We start from the raw sequence: 13,742 nt of genomic DNA, 5'->3' as shown, positions 1-13,742 counted from the left end.
GGCAGTGACTGGTTCGAGTCTGGGGCCGAGGACAGGCATTTGGCGGAGTAGAGTTCAGTGTCGGAGGCAGGAGCAGGTTGAGGGCTAGTGGCAACAAACACAAGGTCTGGGAAGCACAATAGCACATAGAAAACGGAGCAAGCAGAAGGCTGGAGCACATACTAGAGACCAAATACTCAAGCAAAAAAGTATAAACCGTGAATAAAATATAACTAACTTCAAATAGTTTTAAAATATTTATGTAGAATAGTGACAATGGGAAAATCACTTGACACAGCTTAGACTATAACAGTCTAAATCAAGATCCCAAAAACAATTGACCATCTACTATTTACCCTACAAAGCATGTGAGTAATTCATATACAAGGCCAAAAGGAATACTTAAAGGGGAAACTTACCATGTGAGCTGTCGTTGTGACCGTAGTTTGGAAAGAAAACACCGTCTCCTAGAGTATTGTCACCAATGTAGCTGCCCACAACTGCAGAGGAATTAGCAGCAATAGCCATTCTGGGGTTAATGTGGAATCAATGTCAGAGTAGAACAACGTGTGTCCAAACAAAGGGAACTGCATATAAATGTGTAGTCAAACTGTCAAAAAAAGGAGGGTAGTAAAACAATGTCCCTACGTAACCCTGATATGACAGACAGATAATACACCCTACATAACCTAACTTCGGAGCGCAGCCCTAACCAGCTGCCAACCTGACCGGAACCTTTCCCAGTTAACAGTGGCCCTGTTATATGGGGATTTCCCTCCTCATTCATTACAATGTACAAATTGCACATGGTAATGAATAGAAAACCAGACAGTTTTTGGAAGACCTGTGACTGTCATGGCAACCGACCGCCGCCCCTAATGACAGCACGGGGAGCGTCGATCTTCACCAAGATGGCGGCGTAGCATCTTTTTCAAGGGTTAATACCCACGATCGGTCCTAGCAAATGCTTACCGGCTATGGAGAGGGGTCAGTCCGTGAGCCCTCTCCATTCACCCCCAGCCGATGTGCGACATTCTACTATGTCACCTGTTGGTAAGGGGTTAATAAACATGATTTCCATTGATGATTTTATGTGATTATGTTGTCAGTACATTAAACTTTGTACAGAACACAGTATTCAATGCCAATATTTCATTCTGTCAGATCTAGGATGCGTTATATGAGTGATCCCTTTATTTTTATTTGCAGTGTAATTTCAGGGATCCAGAGGTCTCCAATTTACCCTTCCTCTGGCTACTGCACCTTCACAGAGAAGGTTCTCCCAATTCACAAAGCTAGGACCAAAACCCATTCTTTCCAAAACAAGCCGATGTAATTCCATATCCCCATTGACATATGATATTCCCATTCTTCCCTATAATTGCCCCTATGTTATTTCTATTCTGCTGCTTTTTTAGCTATCCAGCAACATTAGACACAGAGGTAAAATGACATAAAATAGATTTTTGTCCAACCCTTTGAAGAAGTGTCTGCACCACAAATGTTTCGTACACGACCCTTTTGTGGCGCGGCTGCAATAGTCTTCATGCAACAAAAATTAGGGGACGTTCTGGTGCTCAATCGGACCGTGCGGCAGATAAAACAAATGCAACAGAAGTGTATTGTACGGCCCATGTTAAAGGTGCAACAAAAAAAAAAATTCAGGGGGCGCCAGATTAACGAAGAACGGGCGCCAGAAATCTGGGCCCACTGCACACTACACGGGCAAACTGCACATAGTACAAACTGCATAGTTCTTAGTAAATGTACCCTAATATCTTAAAAAGAGACACCTACAATTTCAATTTTTACATAATTTAACAAATATCCACTCATTAATTTCATAGTTTTGAAAAAATCTATAAAGCAAAACTATGAAGTAAGAAGAGGATTTGATGGAGACTTAAATACTTTTTAAATGCTGGGCAAACTGGGGGTTATATACTCCAGGGGAGCTGGCAGGCTATATACTCCAGGGGAGCTGGCAGGCTATATACTCCAGGGGAGCTGGCAGGCTATATACTCCAGGGGAGCTGGCAGGCTATATACTCCAGGGGAGCTGGCAGGCTATATACTCCAGGGGAGCTGGCAGGCTATATACTCCAGGGGGCTGGCAGGCTATATACTACAGGGGGCTGGCAGGATATAAACTACAGGGGGTTGGCAGGCTATATACTATAAGGAGTTGGTAGGCTATATACTACAGGGGGCTGGGAGACTATATACTACAGAGAGCTGGCTGGCTGTATACTACAGGGGGCTGGCAATATACTACATGAGGCTGGCTGGCAATATACTACACGGGGCAGGCTGGCTATATATACTACACGGGGCAGGCTGGCTATATATACTACAGGAGGCTAGTTGGCTATATATACTACAGGGGGCTAGTTGGCTATATATACTACAGGGGGCTAGTTGGCTATATATACTACAGGGGGCTAGTTGGCTATATATACTACAGGGGGCTGGCAGGCTATATACTACAGGGGGCTGGCCAGCTATATACTACAGGGGGCTGGCCAGCTATATGCCACAGGGGGCTGGCCGGCTATATATATTACAGGGGGCTGGCCGGCTATATGCCACAGGGGGCTGGCCGGCTATATGCCACAGGGGGCTGGCCGGCTATATGCCACAGGGGGCTGGCCGGCTATATGCCACAGGGGCTGGCCGGCTATATGCCACAGGGGCTGGCCGACTATATGCCACAGGGGGCTGGCTGGATATATACTACTGGAGGCTGGCTGGATATATACTACTGGTGGCTGGCTATATACCACAGGAGGCAGACTGGCTATATACCACTGGGGGCTGGTTGGCTATATACTATTGGGGATGGCTGGTGAGCTATATACTACTGGCGACTGGTGAGCTATATACTACTGGGGGCTGGCTATATACTACTGAGGGCTACCTGGCTATATACTACTAGGGGCTGGCTATATACCACTAGGGGCAGATTGGCTATATACTACTGGGGGCTGTGGCAATATATTGGGGAGGCTGTGACCAACGCCTTTCCCACTTGGGTTAACTTATACTCAAGTATATACGGTACTAGATTATTGAAAATATTCTGCGGTGGCTGCCCCTTGCCATCACAGACCTGCCATTATATTTTAACACACTTTCAACCCAATTATTCACTTCTTTTGGATTATGAAAAAAATGGGTCCTCAAAGTATTTATTACCCTTAATTTTGCTAGATATAGCAAAGAATACACAATTCCCTTAGTTTTCAATCTTATTTTCAACCAAATAATCTGGAAAATCATGATTGGAGCGTCATTAAAATGAACATTTTTCATAGACGTTGCAGATCTCAGAATGTTGTCTCTATCCCTTGGTGAAAGCAGCCTGATAAGCATGTTCTTAGGTGAAGAGCTCGGAGGACACCACCTTGGTAGTACTCTGGGAGCTCTATCCACCACATCCTAGTACAGTAATGGCGAACCTTTTAGCGGCCGAGTGCCCAAACTGCAACCCAAAACCCCCTTATTTATCGTGAGATGCCGACCACTTTCAATCATATTGGCCTCCTGAGGACAAGATGGAAAATTTGCATAATTTTAGCTTTTTTCCAGTGTCCAGAGAATTGTGGGGCCAGCAGAAGGTCCTTGAGACATAATTATGACTGAAAGCAGCATCTTTTGGGTTGCTTGGAACTGCAGGAAGATTCTTTGAGTCCTGTCTGGTGTGCTGGGGCGATGGCCTGGGTGCCCACAGAAAAGGCTCTGAGTGCCGCCTCTGGCACCCGTGCCATAGGTTCGCCACCACATCCTAGTAGGTACTTCTTCAGAGAAGTTGGGAGTTAACCAACTGGAAATATTATTTAATTTTTTGGTCTGGATCGATTGTCAAGATCCACTCATTTATAGGCTGTGACTTGTTTCAAGGCTATGACCCTGTTCTTAAGCAAGGAAACTTCATCTTCCACATTCCCCACTCTAGTCTCAACCTCGTCAATCCTATCACAAAGCTTGTATAAATCTGTGAACAGACAAAACTCATCTCCATCTCAAACAGCACAAGCCTAAAGCACCGAGAATCCTGACTTGGGGTCAGTCAACAGTCCTGAAAAATCATGTTTCAAGTCCAGCACACAGAAAAACTGTAAACTGAAATAATATAAAAACGCTATTTATTTCATCTTGTTAAAAACATGTTGGTACCAAAAATACACAAAAATGTTCTGGACACAACCGTCCTTTGTCATAGCCCTACAGTGACGCAACGAAACAATACAGAAACAATTTAAGTCCAGACCAGATCTGGCAGTAAATACAAAAAGATTAAGAAGACAAAATTGCCCAAGACAACCCAGGACAATGCAAAATCAAAATGTAGACCATACAATAATCCCAGGACCACAAGAAAGTTCTGAATGCATCCCCAGGACTAACTGGGTCAGAGCAATAGGCTAAGCAAAAGAGCAGATCCACAGAATAATAAAATGGACAGGACTGCTAGATCGACCCGGGATTAGTACTCAGCAGAACTATAGCACTGTTCACACCATGCAGTAACATGTTAGTCACACGTCCACAAAATAGTTCATAAAATAAGGACAACTTGAAGCTGATCGACAAACAAATAAGGGGGGGGGGCAAGATTTAATAGAATACACAGCAGTTCATGTAGCTCAGAACTAGGGTGGGACACAGTATTAAGGCCATTGCCACATGAGATGGAACATAAATACAAAGGCTCTCACCCTCTTCTTGACCATATGCCAACCCCTTAAGTATCCGAAGGTCACAAATGCTTGTCCAGCAGGTTTCGGGGGTAGGGGGCTCCTCTCTGAAGCACGCACCATCATCATCCAGCAGAGTCAAGTGATATAACAGGCAACATGCTTCTCCCTCAGGTCATCAGCTTCAGACTCCACAACCCTGCTCCCCCTCCTCACTCAGGATGGTCCTATTATTCTTAGCAAACTCCACATAGGGAGGGCATGTAGCCATAAAACCCCAGAGAGATGGAGCACTGCCAAGAAGGAAGAGTTCATAGGGGAGGGGGCATGCAGCCACAGGACTAGGAGAGGTAAAGCACGGCCAGAAAAGTAACAGGTAACAAACTTCACAGGGAAGGCGTTATGCGGCCACATATAGTCAGCTGGATCATTAGGCTCTGCTACTAAGAGACGGCTCTTATAATAGGGAGCCTCAAGTCCAGTCAGTTAACCATGTAAGCACAGTGTGGTCAGTTGTGGTGTGAGGGGTATATATGATATATGTGGGGGGGTCAGTATGGTCATTTGTGGTGTGACGGGTATACACTCATGGGCCACTTTATTAGGTACACCTGTCCAACTGCTCGTTAACACTTAATTTCTAATCAGCCAATCACATGGCGCCAACTCAGCGCATTTAGGCATGTAGACATGGTCAAGACAATCTCCTGCAGTTCAAACCGAGCATCAGTATGGGGAAGAAAGTTGATTTGTGGCCTTTGAACGTGGCATGGTTGTTGGTGCCAGAAGGGCTGGTCTGAGTATTTCAGAAACTGCTGATCTACTGGGATTTTCACGCACAACCATCTCTAGGGTTTACAGGGAATGGTCCGAAAAAGAAAAAACATCCAGTGAGCAGCAGTTCTGTGGGCGGAAATGCCTTGTTGATGCCAGAGGTCAGAGGAGAATGGGCAGACTGGTTCGAGCTGATAGAAAGGCAACAGTGACTCAAATCGCCACCCGTTACAACCAAGGTAGGCAGAAGAGCATCTCTGAATGCACAGTACGTCGAACTTTGAGGCAGATGGGCTACAGCAGCAGAAGACCACACCAGGTGCCACTCCTTTCAGCTAAAAACGGGAAACTGAGGCTACAATTTGCTCATGCTCATCGAAATTGGACAGTAGAAGATTGGAAAAACGTTGCCTGGACTGATGAGTCTCGATTTCTGCTGCGACAATCGGATGGTAGGGTCAGAATTTGGCGTCAACAACATGAAAGCATGGATACATCCTGCCTTGTATCAACGGTTCAGGCTGGTGGTGGTGGTGTCATGGTGTGGGGAATATTTTCTTGGCACTGTTTGGGCCCCTTGGTACCAATTGAGCATCGTTGCAACGCCACAGCCTACCTGAGTATTGTGGCTGACCATGTCCATCCCTTTATGACCACAATGTACCCAACATCTGATGGCTACTTTCAGCAGGATAATGCGCCATGTCATAAAGCTGGAATCATCTCAGACTGGTTTCTTGAACATGACAATGAGTTCACTGTACTCAAATGGCCTCCACAGTCACCAGATCTCAATCCAATAGAGCATCTTTGGGATGTGGTGGAACGGGAGATTCGCATCATGGATGTGCAGCCGACAAATCTGCGGCAACTGTGTGATGCCATCATGTCAATATGGACCAAAATCTCTGAGGAATGCTTCCAGCACCTTGTTGAATCTATGCCACGAAGTATTGAGGCAGTTCTGAAGGCAAAAGGGGGTCCAACCCGTTACTAGCATGGTGTACCTAATAAAGTGGCCGATGAGTGTATATATTGGAGAATTATTACCACAGGAGATCATGTAGTCACCATGTCTCCTCATGTATCTGCTCCCAGTCACCTCATACATTGCAGACATGGCTGATGTATAATATATAGGAGAAATATTACCACAGGAGATCATGTAGTCACCATGTCTCCTCATGTATCTGCTCCAGTCACCTCATACACTGCAGACATGGCTGATATATCATATATAGAGGAATTATTACCACAGGAGGTCATGTAGTCACCATGTTTCCTCATGTATCTGCTCCAGTCACCTCATACCCTGCAGACATGGCTGATATATCATATATAGAGGAATTATTACCACAGGAGATCATGTAGTCACCATGTCACCTCATGTATCTGCTCCAGTCACCTCATACACTGCAGACATGGCTGATATATCATATATAGGAGAATTATTACCACAGGAGATCATGTAGTCACCATGTCTCCTCATGTATCTACTCCCTGTCACCTCATACACTGCAGACATGGCTTATATAACCTATATAGGAGAATTATTACCACAGGAGATCATGTAGTCTTCATGTCTCCTCATGTATCTGCCCCCGTTACCTCATACACTGCAGACATGGCTGATATATCATATATAGGAGAATTATTACCACAGGAGATCATGTAGTCACCATGTCTCCTCATGTATCTGCTCCAGTCTCCTCATACACTGCAGACATGGCTGATATATCATATATAGGAGAATTATTACCACAGGAGATCATGTAGTCACCATGTCTCCTCATGTATCTGCTCCCTGTCACCTCATACACTGCAGACATGGCTGATATATCATATATAGAGGAATTATTACCACAGGAGATCATGTAGTCACCATGTCTCATCATGCATCTGCTCCAGTCACCTCATACACTGCAGACATGGCTGATATATCATATACAGAGGAATTATTACCACAGGAGGTCATGTAGTCTCCATGTCTCCTCATGTATCTGCTCCAGTCACCTCATACACTGCAGACATGGCTGATATATCATATATAGAGGAATTATTACCACAGGAGATCATGTAGTCACCATGTCTCCTCATGTATCTGCTCCCAGTCACCTCATACACTGCAGACATGGCTGATATATCATATATAGAGGAATTATTACCACAGGAGATCATGTAGTCACCATGTCTCCTCATGTATCTGCTCCAATCACCGCATACACTGCAGACATGGCTGATATATCATATATAGGAGAATTACCACAGGAGATCATTTAGTCACCATGTCTCCTCATGTATCTGCTTCCAGTCACCTCATACACTGCAGACATGGCTGATATATCATATATACAGGAATTATTACCACAGGAGATCATGTAGTCACCATGTCTCCTCATGTATCTGCTCCCAGTCACCTCATACACTGCAGACATGGCTGATATATCATATATAGGAGAATTATTACCACAGGACATCATGTAGTCACCATGTCTCCTCATGTATCTGCCCCCAGTCACCTCATACACTGCAGACATGGCTGATATATCATATATAGGAGAATTATTACCACAGGAGATCATGTAGTCACCATGTCTCCTCATGTATCTGCTCCCAGTCACCTCATACACTGCAGACATGGCTGATATATCATATATAGAGGATTATTACCACAGGAGGTCATGTAGTCACCATGTCTCCTCATGTATCTGCTCCCAGTCTCCTCATACACTGCAGACATGGCTGATATATCATATATAGAGGATTATTACCACAGGAGATCATGTAGTCACCATGTCTCCTCATGTATCTGCTCCAGTCACCTCATACACTGCAGACATGGCTGATATATCATATATAGAGGAATTATTACCACAGGAGATCATGTAGTCACCATGTCTCCTCATGTATCTGCTCCCAGTCACCTCATACACTGCAGACATGGCTGATATATCATATATAGAGGATTATTACCACAGGAGGTCATGTAGTCACCATGTCTCCTCATGTATCTGCTCCAGTCACCTCATACACTGCAGACATGGCTGATATATCATATATAGAGGAATTATTACCACAGGAGATCATGTGGTCACCATGTCTCCTCATGTATCTGCTCCCAGTCACCTCATACACTGCAGACATGGCTGATATATCATATATAGAGGATTATTACCACAGGAGGTCATGTAGTCACCATGTCTCCTCATGTATCTGCTCCCAGTCTCCTCATACACTGCAGACATGGCTGATATATCATATATAGGAGAATTATTACCACAGGACATCATGTAGTCACCATGTCTCCTCATGTATCTGCCCCCAGTCACCTCATACACTGCAGACATGGCTGATATATCATATATAGGAGAATTATTACCACAGGAGATCATGTAGTCACCATGTCTCCTCATGTATCTGCTCCCAGTCACCTCATACACTGCAGACATGGCTGATATATCATATATAGGAGAATTATTACCACAGGAGGTCATGTAGTCACCATGTCTCCTCATGTATCTGCTCCCAGTCTCCTCATACACTGCAGACATGGCTGATATATCGTATATAGAGGATTATTACCACAGGAGATCATGTAGTCACCATGTCTCCTCATGTATCTGCTCCCAGTCCACTCATACACTGCAGACATGGCTGATATATCATATATAGGAGAATTATTACCACAGGAGATCATGTAGTCACCATGTCTCCTCATGTATCTGCTCCCAGTCACCTCATACACTGCAGACATGGCTGATATATCATATATAGGAGAATTATTACCACAGGAGATCATGTAGTCACCATGTCTCCTCATGTATCTGCTCCCAGTCACCTCATACACTGCAGACATGGCTGATATATCATATATAGATGAATTATTACCACAGGAGATGATGTAGTCACCATGTCTCCTCATGTATCTGCTCCCAGTCACCTCATACACTGCAGACATGGCTGATATATCATATATAGGAGAATTATTACCACAGGAGATCATGTAGTCACCTTATCTCCTCATGTATCTGCTCCCTGTCACCTCATACACTGCAGACATGGCTGATATATCATATATAGAGGAATTATTACCACAGGAGATCATGTAGTCACCATGTCTCCTCATGTATCTGCTCCCAGTCTCCTCATACACTGCAGACATGGCTGATATATCATATATAGAGGAATTATTACCACAGGAGATCATGTAGTCACCATGTCTCCTCATGTATCTGCTCCAGTCACCTCATACACTGCAGACATGGCTGATATATCATATATAGGAGAATTATTACCACAGGAGATCATGTAGTCACCATGTCTCCTCATGTATCTGCTCCAGTCACCTCATACACTGCAGACATGGCTGATATATCATATATAGGAGAATTATTACCACAGGAGGTCATGTAGTCACCATGTCTCCTCATGTATCTGCTCCCAGTCACCTCATACACTGCAGACATGGCTGATATATCATATATAGGAGAATTATTACCACAGGAGATCATGTAGTCACCATGTCTCCTCAAGTATCTGCTCCCAGTCACCTCATACACTGCAGACATGGCTGATATATCATATATAGGAGAATTATTACCACAGGACATCATGTAGTCACCATGTCTCCTCATGTATCTGCCCCCAGTCACCTCATACACTGCAGACATGGCTGATATATCATATATAGGAGAATTATTACCACAGGAGATCATGTAGTCACCATGTCTCCTCATGTATCTGCTCCCAGTCACCTCATACACTGCAGACATGGCTGATATATCATATATAGAGGATTATTACCACAGGAGGTCATGTAGTCACCATGTCTCCTCATGTATCTGCTCCCAGTCTCCTCATACACTGCAGACATGGCTGATATATCATATATAGAGGATTATTACCACAGGAGATCATGTAGTCACCATGTCTCCTCATGTATCTGCTCCAGTCACCTCATACACTGCAGACATGGCTGATATATCATATATAGGAGAATTATTACCACAGGAGATCATGTAGTCACCATGTCTCCTCATGTATCTGCTCCCAGTCACCTCATACACTGCAGACATGGCTGATGTATAATATATAGGAGAAATATTACCACAGGAGATCATGTAGTCTCCATGTCTCCTCATGTATCTGCTCCAGTCACCTCATACACTGCAGACATGGCTGATATATCATATATAGGAGAATTATTACCACAGGAGATCATGTAGTCACCATGTCTCCTCATGTATCTGCTCCCAGTCACCTCATACACTGCAGACATGGCTGATATATCATATATAGATGAATTATTACCACAGGAGATGATGTAGTCACCATGTCTCCTCATGTATCTGCTCCCAGTCACCTCATACACTGCAGACATGGCTGATATATCATATATAGATGAATTATTACCACAGGAGATCATGTAGTCACCATGTCTCCTCATGTATCTGCTCCCAGTCACCTCATACACTGCAGACATGGCTGATATATCATATATAGGAGAATTATTACCACAGGAGATCATGTAGTCACCATGTCTCCTCATGTATCTGCACCCAGTCACCTCATACACTGCAGACATGGCTGATATATCATATATAGATGAATTATTACCACAGGAGATCATGTAGTCACCATGTCTCCTCATGTATCTGCTCCAGTCATCTCATACACTGCAGACATGGCTGATATATCATATATAGATGAATTATTACCACAGGAGATCATGTAGTCACCATGTCTCCTCATGTATCTGCACCCAGTCACCTCATACACTGCAGACATGGCTGATATATCATATATAGAGGAATTATTAACACAGGAGATCATGTAGTCACCATGTCTCCTCATGTATCTGCTCCCAGTCACCTTATACACTGCACACATGGCTGATATATCATATATAGAGGAATTATTACCACAGGAGATCATGTAGTCACCATGTCTCCTCAAGTATCTGCTCCCAGTCACCTTATACACTGCAGACATGGCTGATATATCATATATAGGAGAATTATAACCACAGGAGATCATGTAGTCACCATGTCTCCTCATGTATCTGCTCCAGTCACCTCATACACTGCAGACATGGCTGATATATCATATATAGAGGAATTATTACCACAGGAGATCATGTAGTCACCATGTCTCCTCATGTATCTGCTCCAGTCACCTCATACACTGCAGACATGGCTGATATATCATATATAGAGGAATTATTACCACAGGAGATCATGTAGTCACCATGTCTCCTCATGTATCTGCTCCAGTCACCTCATACACTGCAGACATGGCTGATATATCATATATAGAGGAATTATTACCACAGGAGATCATGTAGTCACCATGTCTCCTCAAGTATCTGCTCCCAGTCACCTCATACACTGCAGACATGGCTGATATATCATATATAGGAGAATTATTACCACAGGAGATCATGTAGTCACCATGTCTCCTCAAGTATCTGCTCCCAGTCACCTCATACACTGCAGACATGGCTGATATATCATATATAGGAGAATTATTACCACAGGACATCATGTAGTCACCATGTCTCCTCATGTATCTGCCCCCAGTCACCTCATACACTGCAGACATGGCTGATATATCATATATAGGAGAATTATTACCACAGGAGATCATGTAGTCACCATGTCTCCTCATGTATCTGCTCCCAGTCACCTCATACACTGCAGACATGGCTGATATATCATATATAGAGGATTATTACCACAGGAGGTCATGTAGTCACCATGTCTCCTCATGTATCTGCTCCCAGTCTCCTCATACACTGCAGACATGGCTGATATATCATATATAGAGGATTATTACCACAGGAGATCATGTAGTCACCATGTCTCCTCATGTATCTGCTCCAGTCACCTCATACACTGCAGACATGGCTGATATATCATATATAGGAGAATTATTACCACAGGAGATCATGTAGTCACCATGTCTCCTCATGTATCTGCTCCCAGTCACCTCATACACTGCAGACATGGCTGATGTATAATATATAGGAGAAATATTACCACAGGAGATCATGTAGTCTCCATGTCTCCTCATGTATCTGCTCCAGTCACCTCATACACTGCAGACATGGCTGATATATCATATATAGGAGAATTATTACCACAGGAGATCATGTAGTCACCATGTCTCCTCATGTATCTGCTCCCAGTCACCTCATACACTGCAGACATGGCTGATATATCATATATAGATGAATTATTACCACAGGAGATGATGTAGTCACCATGTCTCCTCATGTATCTGCTCCCAGTCACCTCATACACTGCAGACATGGCTGATATATCATATATAGATGAATTATTACCACAGGAGATCATGTAGTCACCATGTCTCCTCATGTATCTGCTCCCAGTCACCTCATACACTGCAGACATGGCTGATATATCATATATAGGAGAATTATTACCACAGGAGATCATGTAGTCACCATGTCTCCTCATGTATCTGCACCCAGTCACCTCATACACTGCAGACATGGCTGATATATCATATATAGATGAATTATTACCACAGGAGATCATGTAGTCACCATGTCTCCTCATGTATCTGCTCCAGTCATCTCATACACTGCAGACATGGCTGATATATCATATATAGATGAATTATTACCACAGGAGATCATGTAGTCACCATGTCTCCTCATGTATCTGCACCCAGTCACCTCATACACTGCAGACATGGCTGATATATCATATATAGAGGAATTATTAACACAGGAGATCATGTAGTCACCATGTCTCCTCATGTATCTGCTCCCAGTCACCTTATACACTGCAGACATGGCTGATATATCATATATAGAGGAATTATTACCACAGGAGATCATGTAGTCACCATGTCTCCTCAAGTATCTGCTCCCAGTCACCTTATACACTGCAGACATGGCTGATATATCATATATAGGAGAATTATAACCACAGGAGATCATGTAGTCACCATGTCTCCTCATGTATCTGCTCCAGTCACCTCATACACTGCAGACATGGCTGATATATCATATATAGAGGAATTATTACCACAGGAGATCATGTAGTCACCATGTCTCCTCATGTATCTGCTCCAGTCACCTCATACACTGCAGACATGGCTGATATATCATATATAGAGGAATTATTACCACAGGAGATCATGTAGTCACCATGTCTCCTCATGTATCTGCTCCAGTCACCTCATACACTGCAGACATGGCTGATATATCATATATAGGAGAATTATTACCACAGGAGGTCATGTAGTCACCATGTCTCCTCATGT

The 13,742-nt window shown here is 43.6% G+C and overlaps 1 long non-coding RNA gene across 2 annotated transcripts in view; it reads right to left on the bottom strand.

Annotated features, from left to right (window-relative positions):
• Positions 1-13,742, bottom strand: part of LOC140113519 (uncharacterized) — a 136,911-nt gene that overhangs the window by 119,804 nt on the left and 3,365 nt on the right. For both annotated transcript variants that reach the window (XR_011852722.1, XR_011852721.1), the window contains exon 2: positions 399-589. This is a non-coding gene — a long non-coding RNA (uncharacterized lncRNA). The remainder of the gene's footprint in view (positions 1-398; positions 590-13,742) is intronic.

This window comes from Engystomops pustulosus, chromosome 1 (assembly GCF_040894005.1).
Source record: "Engystomops pustulosus chromosome 1, aEngPut4.maternal, whole genome shotgun sequence".
In the NCBI taxonomy this organism is placed as follows: Eukaryota; Metazoa; Chordata; class Amphibia; order Anura; family Leptodactylidae; genus Engystomops; species Engystomops pustulosus.
This window is presented reverse-complemented; position numbering and strand designations above follow the sequence as displayed.